The sequence below is a fragment of the Saccopteryx leptura genome, chromosome 3 (assembly GCF_036850995.1).
Source record: "Saccopteryx leptura isolate mSacLep1 chromosome 3, mSacLep1_pri_phased_curated, whole genome shotgun sequence".
Lineage (NCBI taxonomy): Eukaryota > Metazoa > Chordata > Mammalia > Chiroptera > Emballonuridae > Saccopteryx > Saccopteryx leptura.
The window spans coordinates 22,545,198-22,564,831 of record NC_089505.1 but is presented as its reverse complement, the minus strand read 5'-3'; the positions used below and the strand labels follow the sequence as shown (position 1 = coordinate 22,564,831).

The window sequence follows — 19,634 nt, the reverse complement described above, 5'->3', positions numbered from 1 at the left end:
GGTCCCAACAAATAAATTTGGCAACTGGTGAAATAATTCCCTCAGACAGGCCCTGAAAGGCCCGGCACAGAAACGGCTTCCCGTAGAGACCCTGACGGAGGTCTCGTCAGGATAACAGCCGGGTGGGCAAGGAGGAGGCTGGCTCTGCTGATGAAATAAAGGCCCACAGTCTCCAGGGCTGTCAATCTGGGACCTTTGGCTTAGGAAAACACTATCGGAGAAAAAAAACTTTACCTCAGGAAATTAATCATTACTGGAGTGGTGGGAAAAGTCAAGTGAGCATTAAATAATAACATCCTAAATAATAATAGGATAGAATGACGGGCAACAGACATGACTTCTCTCCTTCTGATGTTTTGATAACAAAACATTTTTTGAAAATTAAAATGGTTATCTGGCCTTTTTTTTTTTTTTTTTTGAGAACTTAGTGGTATTTCATTTGTAAACAAACATATGTCTTATGAGAGCAATTTGTGAACAAAATTTTAGAGGCCATTTCCAAAGGTTTGCTATTCAAATGCCAAGGATCGATCACAGAATAAATGTAAGAAATGCACGAGCATCTCAGAGTGTCGTGGCTTTAACAACGATGTCCCACAAGTCACTACCACACTTGACTACCGGATTCGGGGAAAAGGATCCATAAAAACCGTGACCAGTGCCAGAGTCCAGCTGAATACAGACTTATTTCCACAGGATGATTAAAAAAAGGTACCTTCCTGAGAGCCAAATTCATCATAAATGCTTCTTTTATTAGGAAAAAAGTCCCATAACAACCTCAGTTCTCCCTAATATGAGCAAGTCGCCTATAGGAGGAAGATACTATATATTATATAAAACTCTGCCAAGCAATTCAGAGAAAAAAAGTATTAATTTAACTATGACCTACTACTCTTAATATTTTGCCATATATTTTTAATTTTTAAATTTTATTTAGAAAATTAACTTTAACACAGTGACATTGATCAATAAAAGTACATAGGTTTCAGATAAACATCTCTATAGCATTTGAACTATTGATTATGTTGTATACCCATCACCCAGAGTCAGATAAATTTCTGTCACCTTATATTCTGTCATAATTTTTTTGGCAATATATTTATCATTACAGTTTTGTTTTTCTAGTGGAATGTTTTCCCATTATATAGCAATAATAATTAAGATTTATTAATAAGTAGATTTACATGAAAATCAAGTTTGCCAGAAAGAAGTTCTCTTAAATGATGCTATCTCATTTAAGGATTTATAATTAACACTTGTCTATAATAAAAAATGAAATACAGCCAAACCAAATTTTCATGACACTTCTCTCTAATTAGCATATACATTGTTCCTTCCACTATGTAAATGGAGGTTTATATATGAGTGGATCATGGCCAAAACTTCTTTTCAAGTTAAATGTAAACACAATAGACTAAAATAATAAAGTTTAGTTATTAACCTGTTATCCTCATATCACAGAACTGCATCACAACCGTCTCTGCCTTCCACGGTGCCAACTCTCCCACAGGAACTCATGCACAACTTCCGGGAATCTAAAAGATGAATAAAAAGGTTTATAAAATGATGATACTTGAAGTGAACAGAATAGGTGTGCTTATTCTTGACTCACAGAACCTGCCTTCTCTGAGGGGGGGAAATAGAACTGATCCTCTCAAGAAGACTTCAACTTTCCTCCCTCACCCCAAAATTTTTATTTTCTTTTAAGATAGTTTAAATCTTTGGGATATGTACTTGTATTATAAGTACATAAGAGAATTGCTTATGACAGCAAAAGTGGAGGCCATTAGCACAATAAGGTTAGAGTTAAAACTTAACAGCAATTATGCCACTGAAGTACACAATACAGTTCTGCACTAAAGCTGAGATGCTCACAAAACTCCTACTGTATCAGCAACTCAACTCCAGAGGATGAAGTCTCGGATTCTTGTAGCAAATTCTTCTCTATAGCTTACATCAACAATGCTATGTTCTGTGCTAAAGTTAATTTCTAAAATAGGAAGCCAAAACCAACCAAAGTAAAAGCCTGATACTTAACAAACCCTAATAAGTAGCAAAGAAAGGGACTTTCTCATACTTAGAATTAATATTTATCCAAACCTGATCCAAAGAAATGCATGGAAGGTCAGTCAAACTACTTAATCCAAACAGATTCATCAATCAATGATCTTAAGACGGTCTAGCTCCTATAAGATATTATTATACTCCTCACTAGATGGTTAGTACATAGCTGTTCATTTTTAAAAACATTGCCCTTTCTTCCCGGAAAGTTACTGTCTCATAGGAAGGCCTAAAGCAGTAGGACCTGACATTTAAAGTGCGCCATAATCTAGTATCAGTCGGTGAGAGCAATCAAAGCGCTTAAAGGAAGAACCTTGCTTCAGCTGTCCCCTCCTTTCCGAATATCACTGCAGTACCACTTCGGGACACCCTGTGCACATTGAGATATGAATCATTACCAGCAAGTAGGCCCACTCAGTTCCTCAAAAGACACAAAAAGTGCAAAAATAGTTTCTGCAATTGAAGCAAGAACCGCACCAGCAACCAGATGACTGTGGGTGGTCAGATAAGCTTCTGTTGCTGCAAAGGGCAAATTATTAAGCAAACGCTAGCTTACTGTTCTTTCTTAAACTTCGTGCTTCTTGCCTCAAATCAATCATTTGCTGGCACTTAAAATGACACTTGACAAGCTCTACTATTTTCAAAACTGAAAGCTTCATCGAAGCCAAAGAGCATGATTGATTACAAACTGAGGGAATGGTGGCAGTGCCCTAAAAAACAAAAGAAAAAGGAAAGAAAGAAAAGACATATATGTTCTGTAAGATAATGAATAATCAACTACATGTACTGGTATAGTTTTCACAAACCAAATGGCATCTCTGTTTTGAAACAAATAAAGTTGTAATACTTTAAAAACCCCACAATTACACCTTGGCAACATGACCTAAGCTAAAATAAAGCATGGCATCCTTCCAAAAATAAATAAATCACTGAGCTCCTTTGTATTCCGAGCAAAATTCACTCAGGACATAATGGGCCAAGATTCTATAGATATAGCTCTATATAGGGAACTATTCAGTCACTAAATAAAGAGAATAATAACTTGTGCTATTCAGTCACTACCCAGAGTCACTGAACTAAGGTCAGAAGGAGAACGGAGGTCATCAACCTCCGGAGTCCAGCACTGACACCCACTCCTTCTACCTGTGGAGCAACCTAACACAGGTACGGGCCCCAGCCCAAATCCAGAGTCATCATTCCTACGAGCAACCTCCACAGGCAAAACGGATCAAGTGAGTGCCCCCAGAAAAGGAGGAAAGAGGCATTTTTAAACACTCCGTTGTTGGCAGAATTCCTTATTATTTCAATTCTCTATTATTTTAAATTATTTTAAGACAAGTTATATATTAATGATTTAATATGACTTTTTGATGAATCTTACAAGAAGTTAAAGTGTCATTACCAAATTTCTCATGCAAATAAACATGTGTTGTCCATCACTTTTGTTTTTTCTAAACTTAAAAAAATACACACTAGATCATAATTTTAGTAGAAGAGCTGATAAGATAAACCAGTTACACTTTAGACAAGAGTTGTCAAAATTAAAAATAATTATTATTTGCATAACTCGATAAAAAATGGCAAATAGGTCCTGGAAACAAGATATGATCCCTTTATTTTTTGGTTAAAAGGGGTGTTTAAGTATGGTATTTAAAATAATGAAGGCTATCTTCATACATTAGGCAAGAAGAGAAGAGATTTTTATTTTATAGAAGGTAGTAGAAGAGATTCAAAAGTAGTGGTTGGCTCAGCGGTAGAGCGTCGGCCTGGCATGCGGGGGACCCAGGTTCAATTCCCGGCCAGGGCACATAGGAGAAGCGCCCATTTGCTTCTCCAACCCCCCCCCCCCTTCCTCTCTGTCTCTCTCCTCCCCTCCCGCAGCGAGGCTCCATTGGAGCAAAGATGGCCCGGGCGCTGGGGATGGCTCCTTGGCCTCTGCCCCAGGCGCTAGAGTGGCTCTGGTCGTGGCAGAGCGACGCCCAGGAGGGGCAGAGCGTCGCCCCCTGGTGGGCGTGCCGGGTGGATCCCGGTTGGGCGCATGCGGGAGTCTGTCTGACTGTCTCTCCCCGTTTCTAGCTTCAGAAAAATACAAAAAAAAAAGTAGTAAATAAAAATGGGAGACAGGTATTAAAAGATAAATGCATGCTGAATATACACTCTATCAATTCACTCAGTTTTTTTGGAGAGAGATACCTTTCTCCCTCTACACAAAAAGGCGCTAAAGGGGCCCATTAACCCCCTTTGCAGTCTCTAGAATGGCAACGTAAGAGATGCATGGGAGGTGGTGGAGAGGCTGGAACAGGCTGTGAAGTCACACAAACACCCACATACATATATACACACACAGACACTTCAACCAGTATGAAGACTATGTGACAGTAAAGGTGGTGGTTGGGTTTGAAATGTAAAGAAGAAGAAAAAAAATTAAAGAGATTCAAGTAAGAAAAAGGAAAAGTGGTAATTTTGGAACATTTGGGCAATTCATTACTGGGAAAACAAGGTAAAAGACTCTGAAAAATCAAAAATGTATATGGGAAAAGGGATTTTTCACAAGAGTCAGCCATGGCAAACTCAGTAAAAATTCGCCTATCTTGCCATATTGTTTGGAATTCTGGTTCTAGCAACTGCCTGTAAAAATGGCCCCAGACCTCCCTTTGGTCTATTATTGCTTCTCAGCAGGCAGTTGGTGCTGGAGCACAGAGAAGAGAAAAAATAAAGCATTGTGTAAAGTAACACTACTAAAAACAAAAAAGCAGGTACATGTGAATTAGTGATTATAACTTAAGTCTCCTTAACTGGGGTTTCTTACTATTCTATGACATGTATTGAATGGAAACCTACAGTGTGCCAGCAAATTGTTTATAAAATACATAAGGTAAAAAGTAGCTCTGCATTTAAGAGCTCAGACTCTAGAAGGGAGATGTTTTGAATAGTTCAATAAAGTGTTTTAGATGCTGTCATAAATATGAACACAGAATAGGGAGACCACTAAAGAGGGAATGGTCAATTCTACCAGGAGAATTAGAAAAGGCTTTTAGAGAGGCAATGTTACTACTGAGCAAGTCTTTGAAGAAAACTACGTATATTGATATAAAAATGTACATAGTTCTCAATTTTAGATAAATACATTTGTCAGACAAAATAAAAATATAAGACTCTCATTGCAGTTTCTCTCTAATTGTATATACTTTATTTTAGTGTGATGAATTGTTGGTTCATGAGGATGCTTAGGAATAAGATGCTCTAGTTAATACAACCTCATAGTTAGGTAAAGACCACAGAAAAAAATAATTGTTATTTTAACATCTGCTAGTAGTTATTTTCCAAAGTGCATTATCCTTCTCCTTGAGTTAATTACAGTCTCCTGAACATAATTTAGTATTTCTTTCAGATGATTCAGGACCATATAGTGCTCTCTTATTCTTACTCCGCATCTGGGTTATGATCACTTGGTATTGGCAGTGCAAATTACCCCCACACACGTGTTCTTAAACACAAGTCATGTTTTCCAGGACCATTGCTGTAACTGAGATTTGTTTTCTTGACCACATATTTGACATCAAATACGTCATAGCTGACTAACTTACTTAGGAGCAAATATAAAACTATCCATTTCTATCACTAGTTTTTTTATCTTATTCTAAATCATACAGGGCGTGTTTAGCACTGTGAGAGATTATAGAAATCATTGAATCCATCAGCCAACTAACAGCAAAAAAGCTGAGAACTAGAAAAGTCAAAAGACTTGCATAAGGACCAACAAGTCATTATGATGGCTCAGGGTTATAGCTTAGGTCTTCAAACTTTCAAGTCCATTATTTTCCATTATCCTTTGACTTTCCTTTATTTAAAGTGGGTTTTTTTTTAACTGTACCTATTGCAGAAACTGAGTAAAAGAATGAAAAATGATTAACATATGATATTGGATTTAGGATGAACAAGACATGGATCATCCATATTTTAAAGCTCATCAATCAACAAATCAGAAAATAACAGTAGCTAAAAACCAATGCTCCATTCAACAATCAGTTTGTTTTTTTTTTTTTTGTTTGTTTGTTTGGGTTTTTTTTGTATTTTTCTGAAGCTGGAAACGGGGAGAGACAGACAGACTCCTGCATGCGCCCGACCGGGATCCACCCAGCACGCCCACCAGGGGCGACACTCTGCCCCTCCGGGGTGTCGCCCTGCCACGACCAGAGCCACTCTAGCGCCTGGGGCAGAGGCCAAGGAGTCATCCCCAGCGCCCGGGCCATCTTTGCTCCAATGGAGCCCTGGCTGCGGGAGGGGAAGAGAGTGACAGAGAGGAAGGAGGTGGTGGGGGTGGAGAAGCAAATGGGAGCCTCTCCCATGTGCCCTGGCTGGGAATCGAACCTGGGTCCCCGGCACGCCAGGCTGACGCTCCACTGCTGAGCCAACCAGCCAGGGCCAACAATCAGTTTTTTATAGAAAATAAAATAATAATTAGCCTGACCAGGCGGTGGCGCAGTGGATAGAGCATCAGACTGGGATGCGGAAGACCCAGGTTCGAGACCCTGAGGTCGCCAGCTTGAGCGTGGGCTCATCTGGTTTGAGCAAAAATTCACCAGCTTGGACCCAAGGTCGCTGGCTCCAGCAAGGGGTTACTCGGTCTGCTGAAGGCCCGTGGTCAAGGCACATATGAGAAAGCAATCAATGAACAACTAAGGTGTTGCAATGTGCAACGAAAAAACTAATGATTGATGCTTCTCATCTCTCCGTTCCTGTCTGTCTGTCCCTATCTATCCCTCACTCTGACTCTCTCTCTGTCTCTGTAAAAAAATAAAATAAAATAAATAAAATAATAAGAAAAGTTCTATGAAAATTTTAATTTTTGCACAATGTGTACAGGGAAGGTAGCAACATTAGTTGTCAAAATAATCACTTTCTCTAAGCAGTAAATTATTTAGTACCAAAAAAAAAAAAAATTCACTCTCAACCATTTTTCATCATAAACTAGTTTCCATTATCCAGTTTCTTATGCTCTTATAATGAAAAACTTGTTAAAGTAAATATTTTAAGTCAGACATGAGATCATCTTCTCCAAAGCAAGGGTGGTTCTTCATTGGCAGTCAATGGAGTTTGGCTGTTTGGTGCACAATAGCAGATTTCCCCAGGGAGGCCTGTGAAGACATGGTATGCCCATCACCGCAGCCACCAGTTCTCCTGTCAAATGGTGAATGCTGCCTTGTGTTTGCAAAAGGGCATGGCCATTTAGTTATTTTGTATATTTAAAAATCTTTTTTTTTTTTTGTTTTTCTCTTTTGTGATACATTTTTTATATTTTCAATTCCATTTTTATTTTTCTTTCCCTTCTTTGCAATTTCTTCTACTCTATCCCTTAATGTTATTGTGGCAGGTAAATGACTCCTTCTTGCCAAGCTGTCTTAAACTAAATATATGGAGAATAAAACCAAAGAGTAGGACTTTTTGAGTACTACTCTAATGAGAACTATGCCATGACAAAGTCATAACACCAACATATTGTTTTCTCAAGTTTTACCTTTTACAGGGCTTATGTTTGCTATTTGGTTGCTTCAGGTATACACAAACAAAGTCATGATTCTTTACCCAATTTTTCTATTACCCCCGAATATGCCAAGATTAGAATAAAGGTCAAAGTTAACTTATATAAACAAAGAAAATGGAGATATCAAGTCGTAAAATATGCATTATATTCTTAAGTACACACAAAATAGGCTGACCTTGCCCAAAGAAAAATTCATCTCATGGGAAAGAACAGCCTCCCACATCAATGTAAATAACATCAAAAACAATAAAAGCACACCTGAAAACTTGGCTAGCATTCCATACTTCATGCTACAAGTGACTCTCAGATGTGATGAAAAAGAGCTATCCCCAGTGTCCTTACGTGAGGCCTATGAGCAATAAATATCCCTCAGAAAGAAAACAAGGTGAAGTTGATGCTATGTGTAATCTAACCAAGTAGGCATAACCACCAGTGATAACTGAGTTGCTGAAATACTTAAGTCTATCTCCTCTCTTAAAATTTTTGGCAGAGTGCAAAAACTGACCATTTCTTATTGAATTAACTACTTGTATTCAACCACATATGGACTATATGAATAGTTAAAAATCCAACTTAATGTCCCACAGGACATAGGGCAAGAGGTTGGCAGAGTAGAAAGTCAGTCAATATCTGTCAGGTAAGTGAAGGGATGAATCAACAAATGTGAATAAATGATTCAGTGAACTAATACATGAATGTGAATATACCATATGTTCGTGTCCAGTACCTGGGAAAACACTCTTCTGGCTTAATGACTGAAAAGAGCATCATACACCCTCAGACATAGAGCGTGGGTGGGATGTTGACAAGTCCGACACCATATCCAACAAATCAAGGACACAGAAACCCATCAGGACTAAGTGACTTACATAAGTGGAGTTTGGGAAAGTTGAGCAACCCCAACCTCAAAAACAACTCATTTAGAATTTCTGGCACTTTTTCAGCTACCAAACACAAAAAGAAAACTTTTTGTCATTTGATATGTTCTAAATTTATGTAGAAAAATATCTTTACAAAAATGTGTATTTTTTAAACCAAATATGTAATAAGTTTAAACATCCAACCACTTCACCCTACATTAAGGATCTAAAAAAAGTAATAAAATTAAGTGATTAAGAGTTAAGCTTAAATTTTGTCATGCAAAATTGTGAACAAAAAGCTATTAATTCAACTTGGATTCCCCAATTTCTCACTCTTTCTTTCTTGCCTCCTTATGGATTGGTGTGGTCACTTTAATTGCTAAAGATCTGATTAACGCTGATTCTATGTACTTATGTGTATTTATTCCAAGCATATAAACATGAAGATAATTGAAAACCAGGAAAAGAAAGATGTTTCCTGAATTAGAACTTGAAGCACTGAGGCAATGCTTTAGCCACAAACCTCTGCCTCTGCCCTGAGTGATGATGCTCTTTTCAGTCATTAAGCCAGAAGAGTGTTTTCCCAGGTACTGGACACGAACATATGGTATATTCACATTCATGTATTAGTTCACTGAATCATTTATTCACATTTGTTGATTCATCTCATCACTTACCTGACAGATATTGACTGACTTTCTATTCTGCCAACCTCCTGCCCTATGTTCTGTGGGACATTAAGTTGGGTTTTAAACTGTTAATATAGTCCATATGTGGTTGAATACAAGTAGTTAATTCAATAAGTCAAGACAAGTAGGACAATTCTATCAATGGCCTCAAGATATAAAAAATCATTCCTCGGGGTTGCTTATGAATATGCCTACCTTTTGCAGTCTTAGAATACATTTATCTCACTGAAATAAAGATGCTGGCCTACTTGCTAACTAGAAGGGCAGAACTGGGGTAGTATTTAAATCACTGAAGCCAGACTGTCTAGGTTCAAATAAATCATGAATCAAGCATTTCCTAGCTATGTGACCATAAAATCTTAGTATAAAAGAAATAATATCAAATATTACCTGCAAATCTCATTCAGTTGTGAAATATCAAGAAAAGCCATTAAATTTAATGAACCCAAAATACTTACTAACTTGATGACACCTTGATCTTGGATTTCTAAGCCTCTAAAACTGTGAGAAATATTTTTCTAGTATTCCACCAAGTCTGTGCCTTCATTAAAATGGTAGACTGAGAAGGCCAATACAATAATTTAACATAATTTTACAACGTACATAAAATTGTTGGGATGAGGGACAAAAGGTGCAAAGAAAAGAATATTGGATTTTGAGTCAGGAAATCCATATTTCTATGCTAGTTCTAATACCTGGTAGCTGTGTAATCTTGGACAATTAATTATTCTTTTTGATCCTTTTTGTCTTGTCTTCACTCATAAATGAAAACAGTAATTCCTCCCAATCATGGTTTTTATGATCAGGAATTTTGTCATAGTAGGCACACAGTAGACTGATTTTTTAAACCTAAAGATAATGTGATGGAGGGGGACTCCTGAGAGGAAGAGAATACAATAGTTAATGATATTGTGTTGCACAATTCCATATTACTACTTAAAGAAAAAATTCGCAATAGTCATGCTGTGTTTGATTCTATCAACATTTAGGAAATACTTATTGATGGCCTGAATATTCACTTTTTATGGTGTCATTAGTGATCAAGGTGATTTTTTTCAGTGTTTTTGCCAATAATTTATCAAAAGAAATTGATGACAATTTTATACATTTCACACACACACACACACAATTCAATGGTTATAAATATATTTATTGGTTACTACTAGGACAATGCAATATATTCTAGTTTATTTAGCATTAAAAAGAAGCCAGATGGTATACAATTTTTAAATGTTTATTTAAAGTGAAGACCCACTGAAGAAAATTTATCTGGTGTCAGTATCAACAGGATTTTCATTCTCACTCAGGACTGGCTTTAATGATACTACACTTTAATCCTATTAAGTGTCCCTCTTTGGGTTGGCACTGGAAAGCTAAGGTATTAATGCAGGGCCCTCTAGGCAGTAGAGTATCTAGACCTTCTTGGCATGTACTTTGGTCACTAACACCATTTCTAGCTTCAAATACTCTTCCTATTTTTTTCCCATCATATTCACACTTACTAATATGTACACATACACACCTTAAGAATGGGGACTGTTACAAAAAGACATAATAAACATAGCTAGGAACTGTTTCCAAAACTGAATCTCTAGGTATATTTCAATAGCGTTCAGGCAGCACAACTGTGAAAACTAATTGGATCCAGGTATATATATGCAAAAAAAAAAAAAAAAGGAAGGTAAAAACTCCCCAAATGTTTGTCTTTTCTTTCAACCTTCAAGTATATTGATGCCAAGAAAAAAAGAATTTCATAAATATAATAGAAAAGGTAAATATAACACAACTCAAGAGAAACAGTAATTATTTTCCTTCTCTGAGGAATCACATATGAATAATATGGGAATAATACGGTCAAATTATATTATCTTTGAGACACGGTCAGATTTCCAGCGACTGTCAAGGCTCAGCAGCACACATGGTAAATGCATCTGACATATTCTTGGACACAGAAACTTACACTGGCAGACCTTACACATAGATCCTGGGCAGTGTATTGCAGGGCTTGGATGAGTGTGCTCTTCTGTTGTTGTTGTTGAACATTCATAGGGTATATAATCAGATTTGGACACTTGTACTTTAACAAGTTTAGAAGCCATTTGATCAGAAAACATTTCAAGTCTCAAATCAACCTCTACTTTTAAAGTATAAGCACCAATTATCCTAAATGTTAATAAAATTTTAAATAACAAATTAGAGTCTAAAAACCATTTTCAGTGCCATTTTGATTAACTAATTATATGTGATTTAATTTGACCTTTGTTTTCAAATAAATTTAAATGCTAGAAAAATGTGTATCCCAGATTCTTAATTTTGGATTTCAGTCATTATTGACCGTTATCCAATATGGGCATACTGTCTTTATATTGTGTTCTTCACATCCATGTAAATAATTTGAAGAATACATTTTAAACCACTTGACCAGAAATAACTCATCTTAAAAAATTATACACACACACACACGTATGGCAAAAGTAGGCTTACAGTTGTGAATATGCATAAGTTTATTCTTGTATTATATATTTTTCCATACAACTGCATGTGTACTTATACATATATATTTCCTTTCTTGTGTGTAGATAAAGATATAGATATAAATGTAGATATAGCTGTGCTTTTGCTTTAGCTTTGAAAATAGTTTGATAAAATCTGCAGGCTCACAATGGCCCTAATTTATACAGTATTCATTGACACCAGATTTACTGATGTCATTTGGAATCACACTTTCATTCTCTCTGACATACCAATGGGAAAAGAACTTGTTTTAAAAATCTTGTTAAGATTTCTTCCTTAGCACATATTCTCATCAAGACAAACAAAAGTAGTGAAAAATCAGCAAAAGCAATGAAGCAAATAGTGTGTTTGTAAAGTCATGGTGCACTTTTGACGGGTCACAGGAAAGAAACAAAAGACGATAGAAATGTGAAATCTGCACCCAATAAAAGGAAAACCCTCCCAGTTTCTGTAGGATGATGTGGCAGCATGTGCACATGTGCAAATGATGACGTAAAACCATGTATACAGCGGAGCAGCCCATGGCCATGCCAGTAGAGATGTGGACGGTACAGAGGAAAGTTCAGTGTGTTCTGTGGCTCGCTAAATTTGAATCTGTGACCAAAGTGCAACATGAATATCGGCGCGTTTATAACAAAGTGCCACCACATAGGAATAGCATTACTCGGTGGGATAAGCAGTTGAAGGAAACCGGCAGTTTGGTGGAGAAACCCTGTTCTGGTAGGCCATCAGTCAGTGACGAGTCTGTAGAGGCTATACGGGATAGCTACCTAAGGAGCCCTAAAAAATCTGTGCGTGAGCCCACATCAAACTGCACTGAATAGGTATGAAACTGGGAGAGTTTTCCTTTTATTTGGTGCAGATTTCACATTTCTATCGTCTTTTGTTTCTTTCCTGTGACCCGTCAAAAGTGCACCATGACTTTATGGACACACTGTATAAAACAGAGAAGATTACAAAATTAAATACTTTATGACATTGTCTAACTTCTCAGGCTTGCCCTGATTCCTTTAAGGACCTTCCACAAGGTGCCAGAACTAATTTCATTGCAGCATCTGCTCTCTGCTTTTAACAAGGGTGTAAATTATTTGAACAAGCAAATTATATTATTTCATTTAATCGATAACTAGCAATACAATACCGAGTAAAACTGTTTTAATAATCTCTGTGTATGTATATTATTTTATTTTTCAAAGCTTATCATTTCAGCCTCATAATATCCTTATCTAATGTAAAGTGAACACGAGAAAGTTGAGGCTTGAAAAGGTTAAGCAATTGTCAAGACAACCTCTCAGATTACATAGCCAGCCAGTAGTTCCCTGGCCCCTGTCTCCCAGTGAAAGACTACTTCCACGGACCACATGGATACTACAAAGCAGTTAAGAGAGCACATATAGGCAGGAGAAATGGTTTAAGATCCCCTCTGCCATGGACTGACCTTGGCTGGTTCTCTTTCTACTAGCTTAAACTTCCTCATATGTAAATTGGGAATAGTACAGGTGTTAGCGCCACTTTTACACCACTCTATTGTTGAGCTAAATATTGAGATGACGTGTGAAAGTTGGCTGCCAAGTTTAAATCCCCAAATAGCAGAGATGCTTGTTGTTGTTGTTGTTGTCTATACTCATGCACAAAGTCATTTTGTTGCTAAATAAAATAAAACAGAAAGGATAATAAAACCAATACTTATTTCATGGAGGGTCCCTTGCCTTATCAGAAAGCTCTTAAGCAATAATCATGGGACTGCTTTTTGTTAAATCAAAGTCAGCCAAAACTTTCTTCTGCACACAGAGCAGCAGCAACCTTACATTTATTTGATTCATGAAATAGAAATACTTTAGCACCCACCCACTGTGAGTTTCCATTGACAAGGATGCTAGACACGGAGGACCTGCTGAGCTTCAGTGGAAGATATATCAGCATTGGGGAGACTTACTGTTCATCTAGTGTGGGTTTTGCAGCATCTCCAACTCAGAGAAAGGCATCATTTCAGCTGGGCCTGGTACATTCTACATTAAACATTAACCTTCAGTTTAGTAAGATGGGAGGGGAGGCATGAAAGAATAAAACCACCAAGATAAATGGTTTTCTTAATTTTGAGGCGGGGGAATCATTAATTCCCTTAAAATCCCTTCAGTATTTACATTTGCTCTGTGATACTCAATCCATTAGAATGATAGGGCTCTGCCCTTGAAGACACATGGTATATCCACTCTTAAATGTTTTTCTATTATTTTAACCATGGCCCTTTTGACTATTATGGTCCATTCTCTTTATACTTGTTACTAGTAAAGTCCATTTTTCAGAATCTGGAGATAAGTATACAGGAAGGAGGCAGCAGTATCATTAATAAGCCTTTGGGAAACCTTACTCCATTGCCTGCTACCATGACCTGTTTCATAAAATAGACCATCTTTTCTTTTCTCTTCATGAAGGAAAGGGAAAAGAAGCTAGAGGTCCTTATTCATAGAAAGAAGAAAAAAGCAAGAGAAAGGAAGCAATTTAGACATAGTATTCAGAACCAAAAAATATCAGCACATCATATGGAAAACTTTTTTTTTTTACAGAGAGAGTCAGAGAGAAGGATAGATAGGGACAGACTGGAACGGAAAGAGATGAGAAGCATCAATCATTAGTGTTTCATTGTGGCACCTTAGTTGTTCATTGATTGCTTTCTCATATGTGCCTTGACTGCGGGCCTTCAGCAGACCGAGTAACCCCTTGCTTGAGCCAACGACCCTGGGTCCAAGCTGGTGAGCTTTGCTCAAACCAGATGAGTCCGCGCTCAAGCTGGCGACCTCAGGGTCTCAACCCTGGGTCTTCCGCATCCCAGTCTGATGCTCTATCCACTGCACCACCACCTGGTCAGGCTCACATGGAAAACTTTTATAAATGGCACCATCTCACCAAGGGTTTCCTAGAAATGGAAGATTTCCATACTGTCAGCATATTTTTTTTTTTGACAGAAACATCTCAAAGAAAATTTTAAATGACTATATTGTTATTTGGCTTAGTTTCTCTGCGATGAAAAAAAAAGGTAGAGTATTAAATAATTAGACTTAACAATTCTAGATGGTAATTCTTTTATTATTTTTTAGGGACCAATTAAATGATCTATACAAGTAAATCCAAATTGAATTAAAATATTTAGTTCTAAGTTGTTTCACAAGCTACCTGGAACAAAAAAAATACTTACCAATAGCAGTAAACCAAATACATTCTTTAAAGAGTCAGTAATTTGGCTTTGAAAGAAAAATAGGAACAAATCGTTTAGATAGTAAATGGAAATGATGTCATCAAAGATAGTAAACAAAAGGTCATTCTTCTTGAATAATAGTTTTCCCATTGTGTACTTAAGTGCTTAGTGTGCCTAAATAGGATGTACACAATATCTGGAAAATTCTTCCCTTTGTTTCTAATATAGGGATTTTATGTCAAGAAGAGTATAATAAATCATTACAATAAGCTTCTATGGTAATAAGAGGTAGTGCCTGTCAATCATACAGGAAGAGTTTCATCCTCCTGAGCAGCCACCAGAAATTCGCTCTTCCTTTAATTTGTGTAGTGAGGAGAGGAAGACAAAATCTCTTGTCACTGCTGCCACTACGAAAGGAGCTAGCCTAGTGACAAATCTGATACACAGAGGGGACAGAGTCAAAAGAATCCCCACAAAAGAAACCAGATCCTGAAGGCTTCACAAGTCTCTGGATCAAGCCTATCCTGAAAGCACACTACCTCTGGACTGCTGAGGATCATGAGCCAATAATGGGTCTGTTTTGGCTTTAGTGAGTTTAAGTCCGGTTCTCTGCTCCCAGCTATCAGAGACATCATATAAATGCTATGACTAAAATACAACGGTTAGTATTTCTCATTTCCTAGATCTACTGACATGTCCATGAAGAAGGCATCAAGCCAAGAAACAGGAAGTTGAACAATCTGTCACCTGGCTTGCAATTTTATGCCTAACTCACTGTCAAAACAAGAAGTAATTTTGCTCTGAGTCAAGGATGATTCCAGGAAGACAGTGGAAGTACACATACTCTGAACTTAAGCTAGAACTGGGCCTCGAGTCTAACACACTATCCACCAGCTATATAACCTTGATGAAATTACTAACACTTTTCTCATCTGTTTCCTCATCATAAAATGCGGATAATAATAGTTCTATACCAGAAGGTTGCTGAGTATTAAAGGAGAAACTATATGCAAATCATTCCAGATAATATCAGGCTCAAATAAACACAAAGTATTGGAATTCTTTTTAAAATACTAGCAGAGTTCAATTTCCAGTAGCTGTAAATAAAGGCAAACATTATATTTACAAAAGCAAATAGGTACTTGACTTTTATTATTTAAATCATAAGAATAATAAGCATATCAAATTAGCTGAAAATGATTGATTTTGCATGTATTCCAGGATATGTGAGTGTGTGTGTGTGAGTCTATAGATTTTGTCTTAGTGCAGATATAACTTAAAAGCATGAAAATATTAAAAAGGCAAACATATTTTTATTGTATTTCATTAAATAAAATTATTTGATAGAATATCAGCACTGTAATTACTTCACATATTACACATATTATATATGTAATATACATATTGCACACACACACACAAATAATGACGGAATGACAAGCAATAAAATATAACTCATTTCTTGGCTTGTCAGCTGGAAAGCTAGTCAGGCCCCCAGTGCAGCCCAGTGTCCCTGAAAGACAGGTGAGAATATAAAAAAGGGGGAGAGAGAACATCAGGCACCATCATTTCTTGGAAAAAATTGGAAATTTATATGTTATGTGCTTCCTCTGATCCTCCTGACTATGACTATAGATTAGTGAATTTCTGGTCCATAGCTGGTAGCTTCAAGACCAACAAATTATTTGGAATATTAACATTTGCTAAAAGAGCTTCCTACCCTCAAACATTACAAAAGTCCCACACATCAGAGTCTGTCAACTAACTTCTATGACACACCCCAAATCTATAATTAAAGTTCAAGGTGGTAAAGTAACAAGATAGCGACATCAGAAAGCAGGAAAACCTCTAGGATAAGATCCAATTAGTGGGAGAAAACAGTTCTTTTGCAAGCTATCTATATGTATACCGAGGAGCCCCTGACAGTGACCCAGCACCATTGATTAGTTTGAAATTTTCCTTACTCACTTGTTCACGAAAATCCAGACGTCACTTAATGCCAATGAATAACAGATTCTCTTCAATGCAGGTCAAGTTGCTGAAGTCTATCACTCCACACTCCACATTCCCCTCCCCTCAAGAATGTTAAAACCTTATTGTTGCTCAAGAACTTTCTCAGAAATTAGATTAAACAAGCACATATTTTTCCTTTACTTCGGATGAGTGTCAGGGTTACAGCGCAGCTGGGCGGCATCAGAAAACACTGAAAATGACTGCAATTGACTGGTGTGAAAAAAAAATCTGACTTAGTGGTCCAACAATACCTGAGGCATTGAAGTTAGGAGACAGCATCACCACACTCAGCTGCTGAAGTGCGTCTCTACTACTGTAATTTTTAGATACTCATCTACATCCAATTAACATCCATGATATAATATTAGTCATTATTAGCACTCATTAAGCACCTTTGCCTCTGTTCTGTGAAGTGCAGAATTCAAGTTTAATAAAGTGGGACCCACACTACCAGATGGAGTCTGCTTGGTTTATGTTTCCCTATTAAACATGTTTGACTCTTTTCCAAGCAAATTGCCTCAAGTGTTTAAGCATTAGTCTTTTGTTTTTATAAATGCCCCAAAATGCTTGAGAAAAGAAAGAGCATAAGGAATAAATTTAATATGAAAATTTATAAAGGAACACATTTTCTACTTAGAGTGACAAGTATTTCTTTGGTAGAAAAAAACAAAATTAAACCGGTTGAGATTAAAATTTTAAACCAGATGACCAAATCTTAGAAATGGCTTTCTTTTAGTATTCTGAGGGATGATAAATGAAGCCCAGGGGAGAATTTGGGAGGTTTAGGAGGAAGACTCCCTCCCAAATGCATGAAAAGTATTAATGTCTGTGAAAATAATTTAAAGAACAAGTTGTCTTCCTTAAATCTCTGACCGTCTTTCTGTTTAGGTATTGTTCCTCACTGGACTAACAGCAGGTGCTTCAAATGGCCCAGGAGTAGTGACCTATACCAGACAATAGCTTTGGGGACATCATAAGTTGATCCTTTGCTGCTTCTTAATGTTAATGGACATTCCGGACCAAGCCCGATTACATAATGACCGTTCTGTAGAAACCTCTCCATTCTGAGCCCCATCGTTGCGGCTTGGAGAACACCGTGCACTGAGCATGTGCACGAGGAAGGATGGCCACCAGGGCCCATGCAGTGGCTCCGCCTGCCCTTCCTTCCTTCTCTGCTGCTGTCTGCAGATTGGAGGGAGAGTCCCCTCCAAGACCTGATCAAGGAGGAGGCCACGCAGTGCCCAGGATCAAAAAGAGTGGGAACAAGGGGTCCAGAGAGGCACAGCCGTAGGTAAGAGGTACTGTGATCACACACAGTGAAGGCCAGGTTAAAGCAAATACCAGGACACTTTAAAATACTTTATTTTTGAATTCTCATAATAACACTGAAACATAACATTTTCATAGTTGAGAAGGTTAGATAAAACCAAAGGTCACAAAGATAGTAAATGTCAGGGACAGGATTCTATGCTCATTCTGTTCATACTCTAGAACCCCAGTATTTCCACTGATCCATGGTGCTTCTCAATCAGCACAGTGATTCAGCTCTCTTGTTTATGTATATATGTATATATGTGTATGTGTGTGTGTGTTTATATATATTTATATATATAATACATAATATGAAAATGAAAAGCTCTACATTCTTGGAAGATATGAATGTTAAATCCACGGCCCTTCTCAGTCGGCCTTATAGATGTCCCCAACACAGGCCTTCTGTGTCATCACTAAAGCTCTAACTTGGGACTTTGACCTTTCATGCATCTAGGGATGCATCTGGTCTATTCCTATTCATCTTTAAGTCTGAGTATCTCCCTACTCTCTTAAGGTATCGTACTTCCCTTCCATGATCCCAGAGGACAGACATGTAGTAATGATTCATCACACCATGTCATGGTTTGATGTATTTATCTCTTAGACTACAGAGCAAGGCAAGGCCTTGGAGGCAGGAATTCCCTAAGTATTGCTAATACAGAGAGTTAGTAGCTAATAATATAGCTACTAGCTGCTTATAACAAACAAATCCCAAAGTGCACAATGGCTCCTTCACAGCAGCGGTCTCAAATGAGCATCCTGCTTGATAGGTGTGGCCCCCTCTCCTGGTAAGTTGAGAACCCAGGCTCCTTGAACATTCTGGTTTCATCAACTCCAAAGGGGATTCTCAGGCCTCCATTTTTATCTGCCTCAAGGTGGCACAAGGGGGAGAAGAAAGAGGGTCACACAAGGCAGGGTGTTTAATAATCAGGCACTGGAGTTGCAGACAGCACTCCCACCCATATTCCATTCACTAGAACTGAGCCACGAGGCTCATCAGACTGCAGGAGAGGCTGAGAATGCAGTCTAACTGTGTCTCCAGAAGAACAGGACGTGGGTTTGGTGAACAGCCAACCAGTCTTTGCCACACTCATATTAGAAACTGCAGAAGTGCCTCCTGGTCTATGGATGGGCTGACCAGTGCACCCACGTCTTCACCACGCAATAATAAAGGGAAAATATACAACGTGTAGAGCACAGAGTATTTAGACCTAATTCACTTAAATTTCACTAACTCACTGCTTGTCTTCCTTTCCCTAATACTCCCTAACCCAGTGAAAATCTATATTGTAAGCAGAGCCCAAAGTTTCAAAAAAGGAATTACTTCATAATAAGGGACTATTACAGAGAGGGAAGAATTGTGAACAGAGACAATATTTACTAACAGTACATAAAGAAAAAAGCAGAGAATACGACAGAGCACACTTGTACAATTTACTTTA

General features: G+C 37.6%; 1 protein-coding gene across 9 annotated transcripts in view; it reads right to left on the bottom strand.

The window, feature by feature from the left end:
- The window catches only part of HIVEP2 (HIVEP zinc finger 2), a 188,734-nt gene that overhangs the window by 27,197 nt on the left and 141,903 nt on the right, over positions 1–19,634 (bottom strand). For all 9 annotated transcript variants that reach the window (XM_066373100.1, XM_066373098.1, XM_066373095.1 and 6 more), the window contains one exon: positions 1,442–1,535. The gene's annotated coding sequence lies outside the window, so the exon portion shown is untranslated. The remainder of the gene's footprint in view (positions 1–1,441; positions 1,536–19,634) is intronic.